We start from the raw sequence: 21,898 nt of genomic DNA, 5'->3' as shown, positions 1-21,898 counted from the left end.
CTCACACAACTTCTTGGCCGTGTCTACACTGGCACAAAACTTTGAAATGGTCATGCAAATTCCCATCTAGGAATAACAGGATTTTGAAGTTGGCGGGGTCCTTTCGAAAAGGACCCCTGTCTGGACGAGCCGCGTGGGAGAGAAACGCAGCAATTTTGAAGAGCCGTGGCCAGCGGCATGCTAATGAGGTGCTGAATATGCATTTCAGCACCTCATTAGTAATCTTCAAAGTGGCTATTTGCATGGGTATTTTGACGATTTCTCTTAGTGTAGACATAGCCTTTGTGGCATAATGCATAGAGCAGCACAAGCTTCCTTAACCCTGGGGAGAATATGGCCCAAAATTTTAAGAACTTGTTCCTGGCTTCATATGTTTTCTAATTATTAAAAACCAATTGAGAAATGTAACCAGGCATGCTGGGGCAAATAGCGCTGTGTAGAAACCATGCATGGAAGGAAGTCTGAGACACAAGTCTAAACAAAGCACATAATGGCTACATCTCCACTTACAAAAAACTTCGAAATGGCCAAATCAAAGAATTCTAATGGAGGTGGTGAAATGAATATTCAGCTGATAGGAATAAGGGGATTTTGATGTTGGCAGGTTCCTTTGGAAAAGGAACCCTGTGTAGATAAGCTGCGGGCAAGCAAACCGCGGCACTTTTGAAGTGCCACAGCTGGCAGCATGCTAATGAGGCACTGAATATTCATTTCAGCACCTCTTTGGTATTCTTCCATTTGGCCATTAGCATGGCCATTTTGAAGTTTTTTGTAAGTGTAGACACAGCACTATGTGCTAGCGAGTTGCTCATTGTGGTAACACACGTTGGAGTATCCTAATGCTTCAGTAATAGTACATGTCTTGCAATCCAACTTATACCACCTGGGGACAAGGAAGAAGTTATAAAACAAAGTTTATATGTCTCTGGTTAACACATGAGCACTCACTCCCATACACTTACAACTAGAAACTGCACCTGATTCTGATCCCAAAATCAGAAGACTAGGTTTGGAAGACACCTCAGACAGAGGTGCTGTTGGAAACAGTCTGGACACCACAGCCGTGTCTACACGTGCACACTACTTCGAAGTAGCGGCACTAACTTCGAAATAGCGCCCGTCACGGCTACACGTGTTGGGCGCTATTTCGACGTTAACAGCGACGTTAGGCGGCGAGACGTCGAAGCCGCTAACCCCATGAGGGGATGGGAATAGCGCCCTACTTCGAAGTTGAACGTCGAAGTAGGGCACGCGTAGACGATCCGCGTCCCGCAACATCGAAATAGCGGGGTCCGCCATGGTGGCCATCAGCTGAGGGGTTGAGAGACGCTCTCTCTCTCTCCAGCCCCGGCGGGGCTCTATGGTCACCGTGTGCAGCAGTCCTTAGGCCAGGGTTTCTGGCTGCTGCTGCTGCAGCTGGGGATCCATGCTGCAGGCACAGGGTCTGCAACCAGTTGTCGGCTCTGTGGATCTTGTGTTGTTTAGTGCAACTGTGTCTGGGAGGGGCCCTTTAAGGGCGCGGCTTGCTGTTGAGTCCGCCCTGTGACCCTGTCTGCAGCTGTGCCTGGCACCCTTATTTCAATGTGTGCTACTTTGGCGTGTAGACATTCTCTCGCAGCGCCTATTTCGATGTGGTGCTGCGCAACATCGATGTTGAACATCGACGTTGCCAGCCCTGGAGGACATGTAGACGTTATTCATCGAAACAGGCTACTTCGAAGTAGGCGTCACGTGTAGACGTAGCTCACATGTGAAGCAAACAGGAGGGTTTATTACACACAGTACTTGCAGAGTGCGACTTTGATGGTTAAACTCAGTTGGCACTCTCAAGCAATTAGTTACAATTGATTATATAGTTGCCAATGGGCAAGGCACCCATGCAGCCAGTGGCTAGAGAGAAGTGATGGTTTTCCCTCCAAAGTGCCACTTCTCTGCAGCCAGTGGCACAGCCGCCTTCTGCTCCTCAAGCTGTATTTGCACTACCTGCACCTCCCAATTGCTGCCCTGAGGCTACAGGTGAGCCTTCCTCCGTCCTGACCAACATCATTTGCATTAATGGTGTCCGGTCCAAGGTTACTGTCAACCCTACTGTTGCCCCTCACGTCTTCTGCACCCACAACCCCCCTCCCACCATAGAAAAGCCACTGCCTTATTGTTGGGTTGCATGGGGCACCAGCAGTGATAGGGATTGCTAATTCCTCTACAGGTTAAACCTCTCTAGTCCTGCACTCTCAGGACCTGCCTGGTACCAAATGAGAGAATTTGACAGACAACAAGAGGTCAATATTGTCTCTAATGCATCACTTCCACGTCCACTGCTTACTGGTATCTTAGAAGATGTTTGAGGTAAACAATAGCTACATAACATAACAGAACACTGAGAACCAAGAACGGTGGCTGTAAAGAAGCTTTCTGGGATCAAGGGAAACTTGGCCACACCCTTGAAAAGTGGCTGTCCAGCTAACTAAAATCATGCCAGGTTACAGATGTTGCTGGACGAAAGTGTTCCGGAATAAAAGAAAGACAAATATTAGACCCACTCAGCTCTAACAACAACATTGCTGAAATCTGGTCACAAGTTACTTAAGGGACAATGTCAGATTTAAAATTTTAATATATAACCTTACTTTGTAACTAACTCTGTGCACAAAGACTTTATCAGAACTCTGCGGTTCTATCTTAGGCCTGGGAGGGGAGTGAGCTCTAGTGGGTTACAGAAGGGGCAGATATACCTGGGTTTGTATAAGAATATCAGAGTGGCCATACTGGATCAAACCAAAGGTTTATTGAATCTGGTATCCTCTCTTTTAACAGAGCAGATGCCGACACAACTCTGAAGTCACTAGACTGGATTGTGCTCTCATTTATCCTCAGTCCCCAGAAAAATCATGGCGGGGATCCTCAAGGAATCCATTTTGAAGCACTTGGAAGAGAGGAAAGTGATCAAGAGCAGTCAACATGGATTCACCAAGGGCAAGCCATGCCTGACCCATCTGAGTAGCGTCTATGATGAGGTAATTGACTCGGTGGACATGGAGAAGTCAATGGATGTGATATACCTTGACTTTAGCGAAGCTTTTGATACAGTTTCCCACAATAAGTATAGACTGGGTAGTGTAAGGTCCTGTGGCAACTTTTAGACTAACAGATATTTTGGAGCACATAAGGTGCCACAGGACTTCTTGCTGTTTTTGAAGATACAGACTAACTTGGCTAGCCCTCTGATACTAGGCCAGACAGTTATCATTTACACCACAGATTGCAAGGAAATTATTCTCAATTTATTTCAGCATAAATGAAAGTAAAACCTGACCCTATAGAAAAGGGCAACAGACTAAATGACATCTGTTAAAAATCAATGATTTTGTTGATCTAATTCTGGAGAATAAAGAGTAATTGCATGTCTGCTAATAGAGTTTTACTGAAGAAAGAAAAATCAGATGCAACCTTTATGATTTTGCTAGTCTACAGCTTTTCTTAATTTGTATACAGGGAGAGTTTCTCCCTTCCTGCTGTTGTAAATATGATTTGGAAAACACTTGAAAAAAGTGTTTTCAGTGTTGATGAAGATATCAGAGAAGTAGCCGTGTTAGTCTGTAGCTTTGAGAACAACTAAAAGTCTTGTGGCACCTTATAGACTAACAGATATTTTGGAACATAAGCTTTCGTGGGCAAAGACCCACTTCATCAGATGCATGAGTTGGGGGGTGGGGGGTGGTTTCAGAGAGGTATTTAAAGAGTGGAGTCCCAGTAAAAGGGAAGGCCAGAGCTGATACTGGGCCATTGCCACCTTGCTGAATAGACCTTGTCAGCTCTGGCCCTCCCTTTTACTGGGACCCCACTCTTTAAATACCCCTCTGAAACCACCACCCCCATTTATGCATCTGATGAAGCAGGTCTTTGCCCACAAAAGCTTATGCTCCAAAATATCTGTTAGTCTATAAGGTGCCACAAGACTTCTTGTTGGTCTCAAGGTTGATGAAGAGATGCTTCAAGCCTAAAGTCCAGAAAGGGCACTGCACCATCTACTGGCTAATGCCGGTTAGTTTCTTAAGAGGAAACTATTCCAGCACATCAGGAAACAACAATTTATCTTTCAATTTTTTCATTCAAATTGTTTTCCTTGGGGCAATGGCCATGGAGTCTAATAGGCCAAGATATATCAGGAGACAGCTTTTAAATAAGGCATTTGGGACAAATTTCATCTCTGATGTCATTCAATTGACTCTACTAGTGTGAATTTGGCTCTCTGGGTTTATAAAGACAGTTACCTCTTTCCGTAACTAGAGTTCTCCAGGATGTTCTGCTCATGTCCATTCCAATGGAGGTGTGTGCACACATGCATGCCCATTTGCCAGAAGTCTTTTCCCCTAATCAACAGTCATTGGGTCGGTGCAGCACCCTCTGCAGTGGCGCCAATATGGTGACCAATATATATACCGCCCGACCCACTCCCTACGCCGTTCCTTCTTGCTGGCTACTCTGCCAGTGGGGAAAGGCAGGTGGGTTTTGGAATGGACATGAGCAACACATCTCAAAGAATACCAGCTACAGAAACAGGTAATTGTCTTTCCTTCTTCAAGTGATTGCTCATGTGCATTCCAATGTAGGTGAATGCAACCTGATGTTAGGAAGTGGGATCAGAGCCCAAAAACAACTGCAGTATGGCCCTGCCTACCACCACATCTTCCTTAGCATGATACATAATTGCAAATTGGTCAGAAAGGTGTATGGAGGATCAGATGGCCACCCTACGGATCTCCTGAATTGGGACATGGGTCAGAAATGCTGCTGAGGATGCCTGCACCTTTGTAGAATGAGCCCTTGTTGGAGGAGGGGGCACCCCTGCCAGCCTGTAGCATTCCTTAATGCAAGCCACTATCCAGGAGGAGAGCCTATGGGTGTGCACTGGATGACCCGTCATCCTCTCTGCCATCAAAACAAAGAGCTGCTGTGACTCTCCTAAAGCTTTGGTCTTATCTATATGTAGTGCCCAGAGGCACCGAGACCTCATCTGGGATGAATGAAGTCTCTGCTCTACAGCCTTGGCTAAGAGCCAACTAGCCTTTAGCTCGTGTGGTAGAATGTAGGGCTTTAGACCCTATCCACACAGGTTCTATCCCTGTGGCTGGCAAGCTGGGTCTGTCAGTGTTACAACTGGCACATTGGCTGGGAAGAACTGCTGGAAGGTCTCAGAAGCTCAGGATGTGCTTCCACAGCCCAGGCACTGACACCTCATCTGGGGTGAGTGAAGTCTCTGCTCTGCAGCCTCAGCTGAGAGCCAGCTGGCCTTTAGCTCATGTGGTAGAGTGCAGGGCTTTAGACCCCAGGCTTGCAGGTTCTATCGCTGGGGCTGGCAACCCAGGTCTGTTGGCATTGCATATATAAAAAGTTAATGCTCTATGGGCATCTAAGGTGTGCAAACTCTGCCACCCTCAAGGTGGCATGAGGTTTGAGGTAGAACACAGGTAAGGAAATATCCTGATTGACATGGAAAGAGGAGGCCACCTTCAGCAGGAAAGCCAGATTGGATTTCAATCTAACCTTGTCCTCGTGGAACACTCTGTAGATTGGATCCACAGTCAGGGCTCTAAGTTCAGACACTCTTCTGGACAATGTAATGGCCACCAAAAAGGCTGTTTTGTAACTTAAAAACAACGGGGAACAGGAAGTGGGGGTTCAAAGGGGGCCCCCATAAGCACAGATAGCACCAGATTAAGGTCCCATTAGGGAAAGTGATCCCACACTTGTGGCCTAACCCTCTCCAGGCCTTTCATGAACCGCTTGACCACTGGATCCAAGAACATTGATGAAAAGCCTGGGCCAAGATGAAAAAATATATGGAGATATACATATTTCATGTAACTGGAGTGGACCTCCAAAGGCCATTGAATCCAGTTGCCTGCACTCACACCAAGACCTATCACCATCCCTGAAAGACTTTTTTTTATACTATTTGCCCCAGATCCCTAAATGGTCCCCCTCAAGGGATAAGCTCACAACCTTGGATTTGGCAGGCCAATACACAAACCACTGAGCTATGCCTGCCCGCAAGTGCCCTGCCAAGTGCACCTTGATGGAGGAGGGGGCCAACCCTTCCTGTCTTAGGTGACTCAGATAATCCAAAATAGCCAGGATTGTGGCCAGGGAGAGGAGATAATTCCTTTTGGGACATCCACACAGTGAACTTTTTCCACTTTGCCAGATAAGTGGCCTTTGTGGAAGGTCTCCTGCCATTCAGGAGCACGTCCTTCACTGGTTCCAAGCAGGAAAGTTCCATGGCGCTCAGCCATGAAGTTTCTTCTATGCTGTGAGGTAAAGGGACAGGAGACTGGGGTGCTGTATCTGCCCCTTGTCCTGCATCAACAGGCCTGGGAGTAATGGGAGAGTTATTGGGCTGCTCACTGACAGGTCTAAGAGGACCAAATACCAATGCTGCCTGGCCCATGCTGGAGCAACCAGGATCATCAAGGCCTGATCTGACTGAATTTTGAGGTAGCCCTTGTGGATGAGGGATTGCCTACAGGAGTGGGCCTGCCCAGGAAATGCTGAATGCATCCACCCAAGACCCCGGACACCAGTTCCACCAAGAACAAAATGTCCAGTGCTTTGGATTGAGGTGCGTGGTGAATAGGTCCACCTGGGGATAGACCCAGTTTTGAAAAATTGATTGCAAATGGGTGAATGGACCATTCATAATTCATCAAGGACCTGCTGAGGGGTTCTGCTATAATTTTGTGGACTCCCAGTAAGTAGTGAGCTTATGGGAGAATTTGGTGTTGAATGCAAAACTCTCAAAGCCTGAGGGCTTCGTGACCCAGGGGAGAGGAGCATGCATGCCTGTCTCTTGATAGAATACATTGCTCTTGTGTTGTTCATACTCACTGGTGCAGCAGATCTGTCAGGCCTGGGAAGAAGTGAAGAAGCACTTGTAAAAGGCAAAAGTGAACTACACAGCATGGCCTCATCTATGCAGTAGAAATACTGCTCTCCACAGAGCACCTATGCCTGCTCACAGGCTGGATTTTTGGTTCCTTGGCCATTGTAAGACTTGGGATATGTTAATGCAGTCACAGTTGAACTCTAATGCCACCCCTCTCTAAAGATTAACCCTATGTTTCACATATAATTTTGACACCCTACTCAGAAAACCCTTATCTCACAAAACCACCCACTTTCTCCACTAGTACAAGTATAGGGTTATGAAGTCTGTGTATTCATGAGATCCTGGACTACAAATATAAAAGGGGCAGGCTCTGCTATTCTGATGATTGGAAGAGATATGGTCCTGAGGAACACACTTGCAAGCCTGCAGAAAATGTACATCCCCTGTGTGCAGATGCACCATAATAATCACCCTGAAAAGGCTAGCTGTACATAATCCTGAGAGTACTCTTGGGTAGGGGTGACATCAGGAACTGTAGGTCTTGGAATGAGGGCTCCTGCAGACTTATGCGATTGTAAGCTCCACCCTGTCACCCAGAGATCCACTAACAGTTGTGAGGGCAGATTCTGAACCCTGACAGAGGACTCCAGTCCTAGAATCTTATTGGCAGAGTACTGGGGGTCGTGACTGGTCCACAGCTTCTATATAAACCCAGCACAGGCCAGGGAAGCTTTCTATGCAAACGAGATTCATCCTACTCTATGTGCTCCCTGCTCTGTGCTCTGGCTTGGCTTCCTGGCATCCAGCTTGTGGTTCCTCCCTCTGACTTGTCTCCTACCTCTGACCCATTGGTATCCCAGACTACTCTGGTTACTGATTTGTTGTTCTGCTTGCAAGTTTATTTGCTGTTTCTGATCTTCTGGTATCTTAACCTGTTTGACTCTTGACTCCCATCCTGGGACTCTGGATCCTGGCTCTGGCCACTTGGTCTGGTTGCCCATGACCTAGCTAGGACAGTTTGAAACACTGAGACTGTCTCTCATCACTCTAAAAGGTGGCATAGTTATCTGCTCTGAATCCTTACCAGATGCACTGCGAGAATCATCTTCAAGATGGAGCCATTGAAAGTAGAGTGAAAAAGACTCCCAAAATACTTAAAACACAATGCATCAACAAAAACCTGTCCCTCACAGGCATCCTAACTCATGTGGAAGTATAACATTGTATAAGTATAACGTTGTATAAGGGGACATGCTGGATACATTGTATATGAGAGGGCATGCCAAAACATGTTACAAAGTATCTGAGGGAGCACACGTAGGGACAGTTAGCTTTTGAATGGAGAAGCAATTAAGATGGAGCCAGTGCGTCTAAGAAGCAGGCATCAGAATGGAAGGTGTGAAGGGCAATTAGTTAAGTTAACTGGAAGCTGTTAAAGGAGATTGTTAAGGGTGGCAGGTAATTGAAGATACGTGACCGGTCTCAGGGATCTCGAAGGGTGGTGACTAAACTCTTTTTCTTCTTTTGTCTGTAACTTGTCTGTAACTTGTTCTCCAAAAACTGTATAAATTAAGAGACACAAGCCCCACTCGGGGCTCACTTCTAAATGTATTAGCAGAGCGGCTTTGCTAATAAAACAGAGTGGTCTGACAAATTGTGAGTCTGAGTCTAACTTTGACAATTTGGAGGTCCCACCGAGATGGCAAGCGGCTTCGCTGAGGCTGTGTGATCCCTGACTGCCTTGCAGGACGATCATGGCAGCCGGTGCCTGGACGCTTAGTCCAAGCGATCCTCCACAAGACAGAAAGGTACACAGCAGCAGCACAGTCTACGCCATTGAACTTGTTGGTTCCCACTCTGTTCGCGTAGGGGTCTTTGGATCCAGCTTCTGGAATCAGACGTCTCAGGTAATTATTATTTTTGTGCTTTAACCGGTTTGAGGACTGTCTTGTCTTTGTGTCTATCCGTCTTCCCTGTGGTGTGTGTGTGAATCTGGGAGCCATCTCTGTCCGGAGACTGGCTGACCAAGGGGTCCCCGTCCCCACGGTCTGAATAAGTGAAATCTGCACAGCTGCAGCCGCACCACGCCTTGGGTATAACCCCTGGTGTGAAAGCAAGGGCAGTTGAGGCAGTAGCCTGTGGGCTCCTTTCTGTGTGTTGCACCAGGTACCGCTTTGCCGAGCCCAAATTTCCTTCTTGCGTGAGTGCTGTGTGAAGTCCTCTTAAAATGGGTAATTGAAAGTCTAAGATAGAACAGTTCCCTAAGCGAACTCCAGCTCATTTTATTTATTTCAGAAAGGGACCGGACTCTTGTAGGTTTCTTGAAAAATGGTCCAAATTAGCTCTAGAGAACCCCAAATTACAGTGGCCACTGTTAGGTTCTTGGGACAAGGATCGAGTGGACGCTTTAAAAAGCAAACTCGTCCTCCCAAAAACCAAATTGGAGAGAGGAGAAGTAGACTGCTTCATGCAGTGGTGGGAAGAGGCAAATCGTAGATGGACTGAGTCAAAACTCACCTCTCTAAAAAATTCTAGCGAAAAACTAAAAACTAAAAGTTCAATTGGATGCAGTCTCTCCCATCACTAGTCCGAGTGCTCCCCTTTGCCCAGTCCTGTGCAATGATCCAGATCAAACCCGACCCCCACCATACTCCTGCCCAAATAAGAAATCAGAAAAAGAAAAATCTTCAGTGACTACAGATAATGAAAGTGAAGAAGATACCCTCATTGGCCTCACAGCTCTGCAAAATATTATGAAAAAGAAATCCAAAGCAGACTGCAAAGATTCTCTTGACCTCTCTTCTTGGAAAAGAGAACCTGATGGGAGGTTAATAAGAGACTCTGATCAAACTGTTGTGGCACCCTTACGAGTCCTTAAGATGGGAGAAAGTGAGTCCATATGGGATTATAAGCCCTGGACTCGTACGGAACTTTTATCTATAGTTAAAGGTTTTCCCAAACCACAGGAAAACTCTATCAAATTTGCTGAGGAGTTTCTGTTAATCTGTGAAACCTATGAACCCTCTGAGACAGATCTCCTCCTCCTCCTCCTCCTCCGACCACCTAACCAGGACAGTGATAGTGATGCTGAAATGATCAGGGAGATTAGAGAGGCTATCAAAATAAAAAACACCGTAATAATAGGAGATTTCAATTATCCCCATATTGATTGGGTGCATGTCACCTCAGGACGGGATTCAGAGATTAAATTTCTTGATGCCTTAAATGACTGCTTCTTGGAGCAGCTAGTACAGGAACCCACAAGGGGAGAGTCGATTCTCGATCTAGTCTTGACTGGAACGCAGGATCTGGTCCAAGAGGTAACTGTTACTGGACCGCTTGGAAATAGTGACCACAATATAATAACTTTTAATATTCCTGTGTTGGGAAGAACACCGCAGCGGTCAAACACTCTGGCATTTAATTTCAAAAAGGGGAATTACACTAAAATGAGGAAGCTAGTTAAACAGAAACTAAAAGGTAGAGTAATTAAACTAAAATCCCTGGAAGCTGCATGGAAACTGTTTAAAGACACCATACTAGAGTCCCAACTTAAATGTATACCCCAAATAAAAAAACACAGTAAGAGACCTAACAAAGAACCACCATGGCTAAACAGCCATGTTAAAAAGGCAGTGAGAGAGAAAAGGGCAGCTTTTAAAAAGTGGAAGTCAAATCCTAGTGAGGAAAATAGAAAGGAACATAAACACTCCCAAATTAAGTGTCATAATGTAGTAAGAAAAGCCAAAAAAGAGTTTGAAGAACAGCTAGCCAAAAATTCAAAAAACGATAGTAAAATGTTTTTTAAATACATTAGGAGAGGCAGATCCCACAGAGAATGGATAGATGACGTAGTAGATTGGTGCGGAGCTAGTCTACAGAAACTAAGCCACTCTGCACTGGATAGGGAAAGAAGGAAGGAAATAGTGAGAGAGGCATCAGACACCGATGGGTGCTGAGCCCACGGTTATTGATGGTGATGATGATGATGCTGAGGACATGTTCAAGAAAATGCCACCTGGCAAAGACACCTTTGATGGCAGAAGGGACACGAGGAAGACAAGCCCACTTAGTACAGATGGAGAATCCCATCAGAGTAACAGTCTAGCAGTGACAAGGGAGAGAAAAGAGGAGTATGTTGCTGAATATTAGTGGTGCCTGGGTGGAGATGGCTGTGGTAGGACAGGGGAGGCTGAGCTGCAGGAAACCTGCAAGCTCCATGAGGAAAGAGCAACATGCCAGGAGGGGGAAGGCAGCCAGCCACAGCAAGAGCCAGTGTATATAGATTCACTTAATTTTGGACAGATCCATGAGATGGGCAAGAAGGAGGAGGTGGAAGCGGAACCACACCAAGATGTCCCAGGCAGCATCCTGGAAGACGCATGTTCAGGGCTGCCCATAAAGAAACCTCCGAGTGATGGGGCACAACCAGAGCTTTGGTCCCCATTTGCTAGCAATGTGAAGGGCAGCTGAGTCCAGAATGAGTGAGATGGGCTCGTTCTCACAGCATTTGGAGATGGAGGGTAAAACCACCCTTCCATTCTCCAGGACAGGCCACCAGGAGCTCAGCCTCGAGGTGCCAACAGCTTCTGCTTCTTAGATGAGAAGTATGTCTTGAGCCACGCCTCCATCCCAACCTCTTGCTTCCCTGATACAGTATCTACGCCGAGATCCACCCCTACCTGCCACCCCTCAGTGCTGGTTCCCAGCTGGGTGAGGGAGGAGCAGGCAGAAGGTGTGATAGCAGCATCCAATGCAGTGTGGGTTTGGAGGAGGACCCAAGGCGCTCATATACAGGAGCCAGTGGCACCCCTCAGGGCTCCAGGGATGGAGGTGAAGGGTTGACTCGTGAGACCACCCACAGCAGTCCCAGCACACCCAGCAGGGGATCACTGGCAGAAGGCAACAGACTCTGAACCACTGGGAGGGACTCAGAAGGGTTCGAGTCAGCAGCCCGCAGAGGAGGAACAAAGGGGAAGTGGTCCAAGTGTCAGTGAAAACCCAAAGGAGACTGAAGGGTACATGTCATCTCAGGACGGGATTCAGAGATTAAATTTCTTGATGCCTTAAATGACTGCTTCTTGGAGCAGCTAGTACAGGAACCCACAAGGGGAGAGTCAATTCTCGATCTAGTCCTGACTGGAACGCAGGATCTGGTCCAAGAGGTGACTGTTACTGGACCGCTTGGAAATAGTGACCACAATATAATAACTTTTAATATTCCTGTGTTGGGAAGAACACCGCAGCGGTCAAACACTCTGGCATTTAATTTCAAAAAGGGGAATTACACTAAAATGAGGAAGCTAGTTAAACAGAACCTAAAAGGTAGAGTAACTAAACTAAAATCCCTGGAAGCTGCATGGAAACTGTTTAAAGACACCATACTAGAGTCCCAACTTAAATGTATACCCCAAATAAAAAAAACACAGTAAGAGACCTAACAAAGAACCACCATGGCTTAACGGCCATGTTAAAAAGGCAGTGGGAGAGAAAAGGGCAGCTTTTAAAGAGTGGAAGTCAAATCCTAGTGAGGAAAAGAGGAAGGAACATAAACACTCCCAAATTAAGTGTCATAACGTAGTAAGAAAAGCCAAAAAAGATTTTGAGGAACAGCTAGCCAAAAATTCAAAAAATGATAGTAAAATGTTTTTTAAATACATCAGAAGCAGGAAGCCCGCTAAAGAAGCAGTGGGGCCCTTGGACGATAAAGATATAAAAGGAGCGATCAAGGAAGACAGTGCCATTGCGGAGCTATTAAATGATTTCTTTGCTTCAGTCTTCACGGCTGAGGATGTTACAGAGGTTCCTAAATCTGAGCCAGCCTTTTTAGGTGACAAATCTGAGGAACTCTCCCAGATGGAAGTGACATTAGAGGAGGTTTTGGAGTCAATTGATAAGCTGAATAGTAACAAGTCTCCAGGACCAGACGGTATTCACCCAAGGGTTCTGAAAGAACTCAAATGTGAAATTGCGGAGTTATTAACAGTGGTTTGTAACCTATCCTTTAAATCCGCTTCGGTACCCAATGACTGGAAGACGGCTAATATAACGCCAATATTTCAAAAAGGCTCCAGAGGAGACCCTGGCTGTTATAGACTAAGTTTAACATCAGTACCAGGCAAATTAGTAGAAACAATAGTAAAGAATAAAATTGCAAGGCACGTAGAAGAGCACGAATTGTTGGGCAAAAGTCAGCATGGTTTCTGCAGAGGGAAGTCGTGTCTAACTAATCTATTAGAATTCTTTGAAGGGGTTAATAAACATGCGGACAAGGGGCACCCAGTGGACATAATATACCTAGATTTCCAGAAAGCCTTTGACACGGTCCCACACCAAAGGCTTTTATGTAAATTAGGCAGTCACGGGATAGGAGGAAAGATCCTTTCATGGATCGGGAATTGGTTAAAAGACAGAAAACAAAGGGTTGGAATAAATGGTAAATTTTCACAATGGAGGAGGGTAACTAGTGGTGTTCCCCAGGGGTCAGTCCTGGGACCGATCCTGTTCAACTTGTTCATCAATGATCTAGAAAATGAGGTAAGCAGTGAGGTGGCAAAGTTTGCAGATGACACCAAGTTGTTCAGGACAGTCAAAAGCAAAAGGGATTGTGAAGAACTACAAAAAGATCTCAGCAAACTGAGTGATTGGGCAGCAAAATGGCAAATGAAATTTAATGTGGGTAAGTGTAAGGTAATGCATGTTGGAAAAAATAACCCAAATTACACGTACTACATGATGGGGTCAAATTTAGCTACGACAGATCAGGAAAGGGATCTTGGAGTTATAGTGGATAGTTCTCTGAAGACATCCACGCAGTGTGCAGCGGCAGTTAGTAAGGCAAATAGGATGTTAGGAATTATTAAAAAAGGGATCGATAATAAGACAAAAGATATCATACTTCCCCTATATAAAACTATGGTACGCCCACATCTCGAGTACTGCGTGCAGATGTGGTCTCCTCACCTCAAAAAAGATATATTGGCATTAGAAAAGGTTCAGAAAAGGGCGACTAAGATGATTAGGGGCTTGGAAAGGGTCCCATATGGGGAGAGGCTAGAGAGACTGGGACTTTTCAGTTTGGAAAAAAGGCGATTGAGGGGCGATATGATAGAGGTATATAAAATCATGAATGGTGTGGAGAAAGTGAATATAGAAAAATTATTTACCTTTTCCCATAATACAAGAACTAGGGGACACCAAATGAAATTGATGGGTAGTAGGTTCAAAACTAATAAAAGGAAATTTTTCTTCACACAGCGCACAGTCAACCTGTGGAACTCCTTGCCCGAGGAGGCTGTGAAGGCCAGGACTCTATTAGGGTTTAAAAAAGAGCTTGATAAATTTTTGCAGGTTAGGTCCATAAATGGCTATTAGCCAGGGATAAAGTATGGTGCCCTAGCCTTCATAACAAGGGCAGGAGATGGATGGCAGGAGATAAATCACTTGATCATTGTCTTCTGTTCTCCTTCTCTGGGGCACCTGGCATTGGCCACCGTCGGCAGATGGGATGCTGGGCTCGATGGACCTTTGGTCTGACCCAGTATGGCCATTCTTATGTTCTTATGTTCTATGTTCTTAACTGTGTAAATTGTTAGCTCCTCCCAGTTATTATGAAAAATGGTTGGCTGCCGCAGACTGGCCACCTGAAGCACGCCACTCAACCACAAAAAGTACTGGCCCAGATTCGGCATACAGAGACCGGTGTATGGCTCTTTGGAAGCGCCTGCATCAAGCCATTCTCAAAGTGTGGTCTCCTAAAACAAACTGGACGGCAATACGTTGCTGTAAGCAAGGGCAAGGAGAAAGCCCAGGCGACTATAGGTCCCGGCTAACTGATATTTTCCTACAACATTCAGGAATACAAGAGCCCGATGTAAATGGGCAGGGGGCCTTGGCACGTGCATTTGTTGATGGTCTTCTCCCTGCCACAGGCAGCATGTTAAAACGAATAAGTGTGGGATGGGAGACTGAAACCATGGACGAATTGCTGGCAGTAGCAGAGCATTGCCACCGCACTTAAAAAGGAAAGGAGGAACAGTCCTCCCAAAAGCTAATGGCCCTGCAGATACAGCATTATTCAGGGCTAAGCAGACCACACCGGGGACAGGGACGGGGTCGCAGAAGGGGGCGGGGGGCTGGATTAACTGGGGTTTGTAACTACTGTAAACAGCCTGGACACTGGAAAAGAGAGTGTCCAAGACGACCTAATAATCGTATGGGAAATCAAGTGAACCCCCCGCTGGTTCCTCCAACTGATCCCCAACCCTATTTTTCACCCCAACAATGACGGGATGCTGGGGAACCTCAGAAAGTTTTAGCTCCCTTATTACCTCTGTCCCCTACTGGAGAATGTGTCCTGACTGTAAATGATCTCTCTCTCCCTTTCCTTGTTGATACTGGAGCTTCTCTTTCTACAATCCGCACCACTGACTTGCCTGTGGTTCCCCGATCTGGAAAATCTGTGTCTGCTGTTGGCATTACAGGGGTCCCTACCTCTTTTCCCCTCTCAAAACCTTTGTCTATTCAGGTCGGTCCCCTCTCTGAGGAGCATGCATTCCTCCTCTCTGATTCCACCCCTGCAAACCTTCTGGGACGGGACTTGCTATGCAAACTTGGCTGTTCTATTTACTGCTCCCCAGATGGTGTCTATCTGCAAATCCCTCAGTCTTCCTTATGTGATTCTGTAGCCTCCCTGCTGTCTGAAACTTCCCTCTCCACTCCGGTCCCTTGCTGTCCCTTAACTCCGTCTGTAGAGCACCTAATCTCTCAGGTTCCTTCCTCCCTATGGCCATCTCACCCATCTGAAGTGGGCCGATTAAATACTGACCCAGTTCGGATTACTGTAGACAATTCCAAACCTCTGCCTCACCTGTCTCAGTATCCTTTGAATCCTGAGGCAGAGGCTGGGATTGCTCCAGTTATATCCGCATTAAAAGAACAAGGAATTATTGTCCCTTGTTCCAGCCCCTGTAACACCCCTATCCTCCCAGTTCAAAAGGCTGATGGCAAATAGTGGGGATTTGTTCAAGACCTTCGAGCTATTAACCGTATTGTCATACCTTCTTTTCCAGTGGTCCCTAACCCCGCTACAATACTAGCGTCTATTCCTCCAAATGCAACCCACTTTACTGTTGTAGATTTGTGCTCTGCTTTCTTCTCTGTCCCAGTTCACTCTGAATCCCAGTATCTCTTTGCCTTCTCCTACAAGGGTCAGCAATATACATGGACTACCCTTCCCCAGGGGTATACAGAGAGTCCATCCTATTTTTCTCAAGCCCTAGCCAGGGATCTCGCTGATCTGGTTTTCCCATCAGGATCCACACTGATCCAATATGTGGACGACTTACTCCTGTGCTCCCCCTCTCTATCTGCCTCAGAAACTGATTCACTAACACTTCTCACAGCTTTAGCGAACAAGGGTCATAAGGCTTCTCGCACAAAATTGCAGCTCTGCCAAACCTCTGTCACATACCTAGGCTTCCTTCTCTCCCAGGGCTCCCGTACACTCTCTCCAGCCCGGGTCCAAGCCATCCTTAGCTTTCCCCAGCCTTGCTCTCCACGCCAGGTCAGAAAATTCTTAGGCATGACAGGGTTCTGTAGGCAATGGATTCCCCAATATGCTTCTCTGGCTAAACCACTCCAAGAACTCACTCGATCCTCTGCACCTAACCCCATGCCATGGACACTTGAAGCAAATGCTGCTTTCATCTTCCTTAAGCAGAATTTAGCCTCTGCCCCTGCCTTAGGGTTACCTAACTATGACAAGCCTTTTACCCTTTTCTGTCACGAACAATCTGCTTGTGCCCTCGGGGTTCTTACTCAGGAGCACGGTGACAGAAATCGCCCGGTGGCTTATTTCTCTGCAACCTTGGACCCTGTAGCCCAGGGTTTACCCCCTTGCCTACGCGCTGTAGCTGCTGCAGCGCGCCTGGTGGAGATGTCTGAGTCCCTTGTCCTCCGCTCTCCTCTCACTCTCATGGTTCCCCATTCTGTGGAAACTCTCCTTCTGCAATGCAACACTGCTCACCTCTCCTCTGCTCGCCTCACTAGGTATGAACTTTTGCTGCTTTCAGCCTCACTTATCACTATTAAGCGCTGCTCCCGGTTAAACCCTGCTACCCTCCTTCCTTTACCTAGTGATGGTGAACCCCATGACTGCCTTGCAACTGTCTCTGCTATCACTGTCCCGCGCCCCGACCTTTCAGATGTACCTCTCCCTAACTCTGACTTGGTATTATTCACTGATGGGTCCTGTTATAGAAATGACCAGGGCCACCTTCTTGCAGGGTACGCTGTGGTCTCTCTCTCTGAAACCATAGAAGCTGCGCCTTTACCCTCTGTGACCTCTGCCCAGGTGGCTGAACTGATTGCCCTAACCCGTGCCTGCTTTCTAGTCGAGGGGCTCTCTGCCACTATTTTTACTGATTCTCGGTATGCCTTTGGGGTTGTGCACGACTTTGGCACCCTCTGGCAGGCTCGAGGTTTTCTTACCTCTACTGGTACCCCTATCAAGAATGGCCCCTACATTGCCGCCCTCCTGTATGCAGTTTTACTACCGTCTGCCTTGGCAATTGTTAAGTGTACTGGCCACTCAGCGGCAGACACTGAGGTGGCAAAAGGTAATGCACTTGCTGATGCTGCTGCAAAACATGCCGCCACTATAAAACCTTCACCAGAAGCATTTCTTGGTCCCCTCTCTGTCTCAGTAACGCCACCATCCCTGTCTCATCTCGCTCAGCTCCAGGATTCTGCCCCAGAAACAGAGAAAGACTCCTGGAGTGCTTTGGGTTGCTCTTTGCATTCTGATTCCCTTTGGCAATCGCCCACTGGTACCTTTGTAGCCCCCCTCTCACTCTACCCATCTCTAGCCACCCTGCTACATGGTGTTTCGCATGTTGGCAAGGAGGGGATGGTCTCTGCTATGAGTAAGGCGGGGTGCTGGGCTCCCCATTTCAGCTCCTTTGCAACCCGCCACTGTGTCGCTTGTGTTACTTGTCAAAGCCGCAATGTAGGCAAATCTGTAAAAGTAACACAAGGGTTCCGGGGTTTGCCTCAAGCATCTTTCCTACACTGGCAACTTGATTTTGTACAAATGCCAAAGTGTCAGAAATATGAATTCATTTTAGTTATAATATGTCTGTTTTTGGGTTGGATTGAAGCCTTTCCCTGTCGCAAAGCTGATTCATTGTCTGTTGCAAAATGTCTGTTAAACCACATTATCCCTACCAAGGGAATTCCTGCCACTTTGTCTAGTGACCAGGGAACACATTTTACTGGAAAAATTGTTCAACATCTAAACCAGGTATTACATGTCACCCACCTGTTGCACTGCCCCTACCGTCCACAGAGTGCAGGGGCAGTTGAAAGGCGAAATGGTGTGCTTAAAAATAAGCTGGCAAAAATCTGTAATTCCACAGGGTTAAACTGGCCAGCTGCTTTACCACTGGCCCTTATGGAAATTCAGTCATCCCCATCCCAGAGACACAAATTGAGTCCATTTGAAATCATCATGGGACGCCCTATGCGAACAATGGCTACTATTACCCCAGTCCCAGACCTAAACCTAACTCACAGCACGCTCCTCCAGTACTGTAAAGGGTTAATGCAAGCTGTGAGCTCCTTCCATTCGCAGGTGCGAGCAGCTTGGCGGACAGAACCCACCTCTGCTGCCTGTCACACTCTTGAGCCTGGTGATTGGGTCTACCTGCAGCACCACCTTCGGAAGCACGCCTTGGAAACCCGGTGGAAGGGTCCATACCAGGTACTGCTCACCACCCAGACAGCAGTGAAATTATCCGGCATCGCTGCATGGATCCACGCCTCACAGTGTAAGCCAGCGCCACCTCCAGGGGACCAAGCACCTCTGCAAGACCACGCAGAACCAGCTTCAACGCCAGAAGACAAAGAGGAACAGCCTGCAATACCTTACAATCTGCGCTCTCGTAAGGGTTGCCAGAAGCAGAGGGTAAGCAGACAGCAGGACCCAACAAACAAGAAGCAGTAGTGAGCCTAGCGCCTGCTGCCTGGTGGACGTAAAACCGTGACTGCGGTTCCCTTGAAAGGGGTTGTCGGAACCAGAAAGGGTCCTGCTTCCAACATGTGTCCTTGGAAAAGCTTAATCCTCATCTACTGTGTCCTGAGGGTCTGGGGAATCCAGAGTGACAGTGACAATTCTCTCATCCAACAACAGGTGCAGATAGCCTAGATCCTGAATATTTCTAATTGCTGGGTCTGCAGCCACATCCCAGCTCACTCACAAGCTAGTATCCCCACCATGGCAATCCCTTTGAATTCCTCAGAGCTTGCTGGAGAACCCTATCCACTTAAAAGGACATGGAAGGAAAATGACACTTGGGGGCTGGGAAAAACATATGTTCCTAAACTTACAAGTGTGGTGAAAGGAAAGGGCCACTGGTGCTGGGTGTGTAATGGGACAGGGCTGAATCTAGGGAGGAGCAGCTGTCTCCAATACATCGTGTCCCATGGTGTATGGGACTATTCAAACAAGGTTGGAGAATGGCGAACCGGGTATGGAAAGATAAACTTCCTCTCAACCTGAGATCAAACGAGATATTCAATCTCTTGCTCCCCCTACAGCCTCCCTGAGAAAAACAGCATCATCTGCAAATGTCATGTAAATGCTACCTCTTCTCCCAGTGAAAATCATCCTGTGCCCTTTGGGGGATACTATTCCTCCTTCGTAAATTCTTACATGTCAAAAGGGTTGCAGTCAACCCTTCCCAGCTTTAATGGGACATCATTGGGTTTGTGGGGAAAATGCTTACACTGTGTTACCAGCAAATTGGTCAGGTATCTGTTATCCTGCTCAGCTTTTCCCACAATTCCGGGTGCTTCAATCCCTCCCACGAAATCGCCTCCGTAATTTCAGGCGAAAAAGGAGGGACTTGCCAGATGCTAAATGGTATGTAGATAACATAAGCCCCCTAACTTGGGAAGAAGCTGTTGGTATTTCTTTAATCCCAGTAGGGGGCGTAATTCACCATGCAAAAAGGCTTTTAAGGTTACAAGCGGTGGTTGAGATCATGGCCAATGAAACAGGAGAGAGCTTAAAAGCTCTGGCCAAAGAAGCCGGAGCGGTCCGACAAGTGGCCCTCCAAAACCGTCGGGCATTAGATATAATACTGGCAGCCAAAGGAGGGACCTGTGCTCTAATTGGAACAGAATGCTGTGTGTACATACCTGATAATACTAATGAGGTAATAAATCGTGCTAGCCATCTGGAGCAAATTGCATACCTTCCCCACGAAGAACCAAGTTCCTTGTGGAAATGGATAAGTAACTTATTCAATTTCTCTAGTCTGGGAAACCGGTTGTTTCAAGGAATCCTGACTATCCTATTTGGAATTCTAATAATCTTTGTGTGTTTTCAATTGATTTCTTGTTGTATCCAAAACTGCACAAGACACACCATCCATCAGGTTACCCCTCACCAGAGTGCTAATCTAATGTTGTTAAATGTCACCAGTGAAAGTAATGAAAAAGAACGATTGATGTATGGAATCCAGTAAGTCGTTGGTCATGGGCGTAGCCTTGACCAAAAGGGGGGATTGTGGAAGTATAACATTGTATAAGTATAACGTTGTATAAGGGGACATGCTGGATACATTGTATATGAGAGGGCATGCCAAAACATGTTACAAAGTATCTGAGGGAGCACACGTAGGGACAGTTAGCTTTTGAACGGAGAAGCAATTAAGATGGAGCCAGTGCGTCTAAGAAGCAGGCATCAGAATGGAAGGTGTGAAGGGCAATTAGTTAAGTTAACTGGAAGCTGTTAAAGGAGATTGTTAAGGGTGGCAGGTAATTGAAGATACGTGACTGGTCTCAGGGATCTCGAAGGGTGGTGACTAAACTCTTTTTCTTCTTTTGTCTGTAACTTGTCTGTAACTTGTTCTCCAAAAACTGTATAAATTAAGAGACACAAGCCCCACTCGGGGGGCTCACTTCTAAATGTATTAGCAGAGTGGCTTTGCTAATAAAACAGAGTCGTCTGACAAATTGTGAGTCTGAGTCTAACTTTGACACTCATAATAGCCGTGTCTACACTAGCCGGCTATTTCGAAGTAGCCGTGCCAACTTCGAAATAGTGCCTGCCGCGTCTACACGTGCCGAGCGCTATTTCGAAGTTGAAATCGACGTAAGGCGGCGAGACGTCGAAGTCGCTATCATCATCAGGAGATGGGAATAGCACCCTACTTCAACTTTGAACGTCGAAGTAGGGCACGTGTAGACGATCCGCATCCCGCAACATCGAAATAGCAGGGTCCTTGTTAGCCAACGGCCAAGGATGTTTGGTGAGGTGCCAGCTATGCCCGTTTTATACCATACGTGACTTTAACCGCTAGGACGCACTGTCCCTTCGCGGCGGGCAGCCCGGGCTAGGCTGACGGATGCCCCAAGGTCCTAACCACCCGTGACTTTAACTGCTAGAGCTCAGAGCCCCTTCACAGTGGGCAGTCAACACTGACTGACAGGTGCCCCAATGGCAGCACTAAGAGCCTTTCCACACCCGTGACTTTAACTGCTAGAGCTCAGAGTCCCTTCGCAGTGGGCAGTCAGGATTGACTGACAGGCGCCCCAAGAGTTTGCCCCGTGGAGGCGGCACAACTCAATGCTAGGCTCTTAGTACTCTCACCTAGGCTACGTCTACACGTGAAGCCTACATTCGATGAGTAACGTCTACACGTCCTCCAGGGCTGGCAACATCGATGTTCAACTTCGACGTTGCGCAGCACCACATCGAAATCGGCGCTGCGAGGGAACGTCTACACGCCCAAGTAGCACACATCGAAATAAGGGTGCCAGGCACAGCTGCAGACAGGGTCACAGGGCGGACTCAACAGCAAGCCGCTCCCTTAAAGGGCCCCTCCCAGACACACTTGCACTAAACAGCACAAGATCCACAGAGCCGACAACTGGTTGCAGACCCTGTGCCTGCAGCATGGACCCCCAGCTGCAGCAGCAGCAGCCAGAAGCCCTGGGCTAAGGGCT

Source organism: Carettochelys insculpta, chromosome 29 (assembly GCF_033958435.1).
Source record: "Carettochelys insculpta isolate YL-2023 chromosome 29, ASM3395843v1, whole genome shotgun sequence".
NCBI classification, from domain to species: Eukaryota; Metazoa; Chordata; order Testudines; family Carettochelyidae; genus Carettochelys; species Carettochelys insculpta.
Note: the sequence above shows the minus strand (reverse complement) of the source record.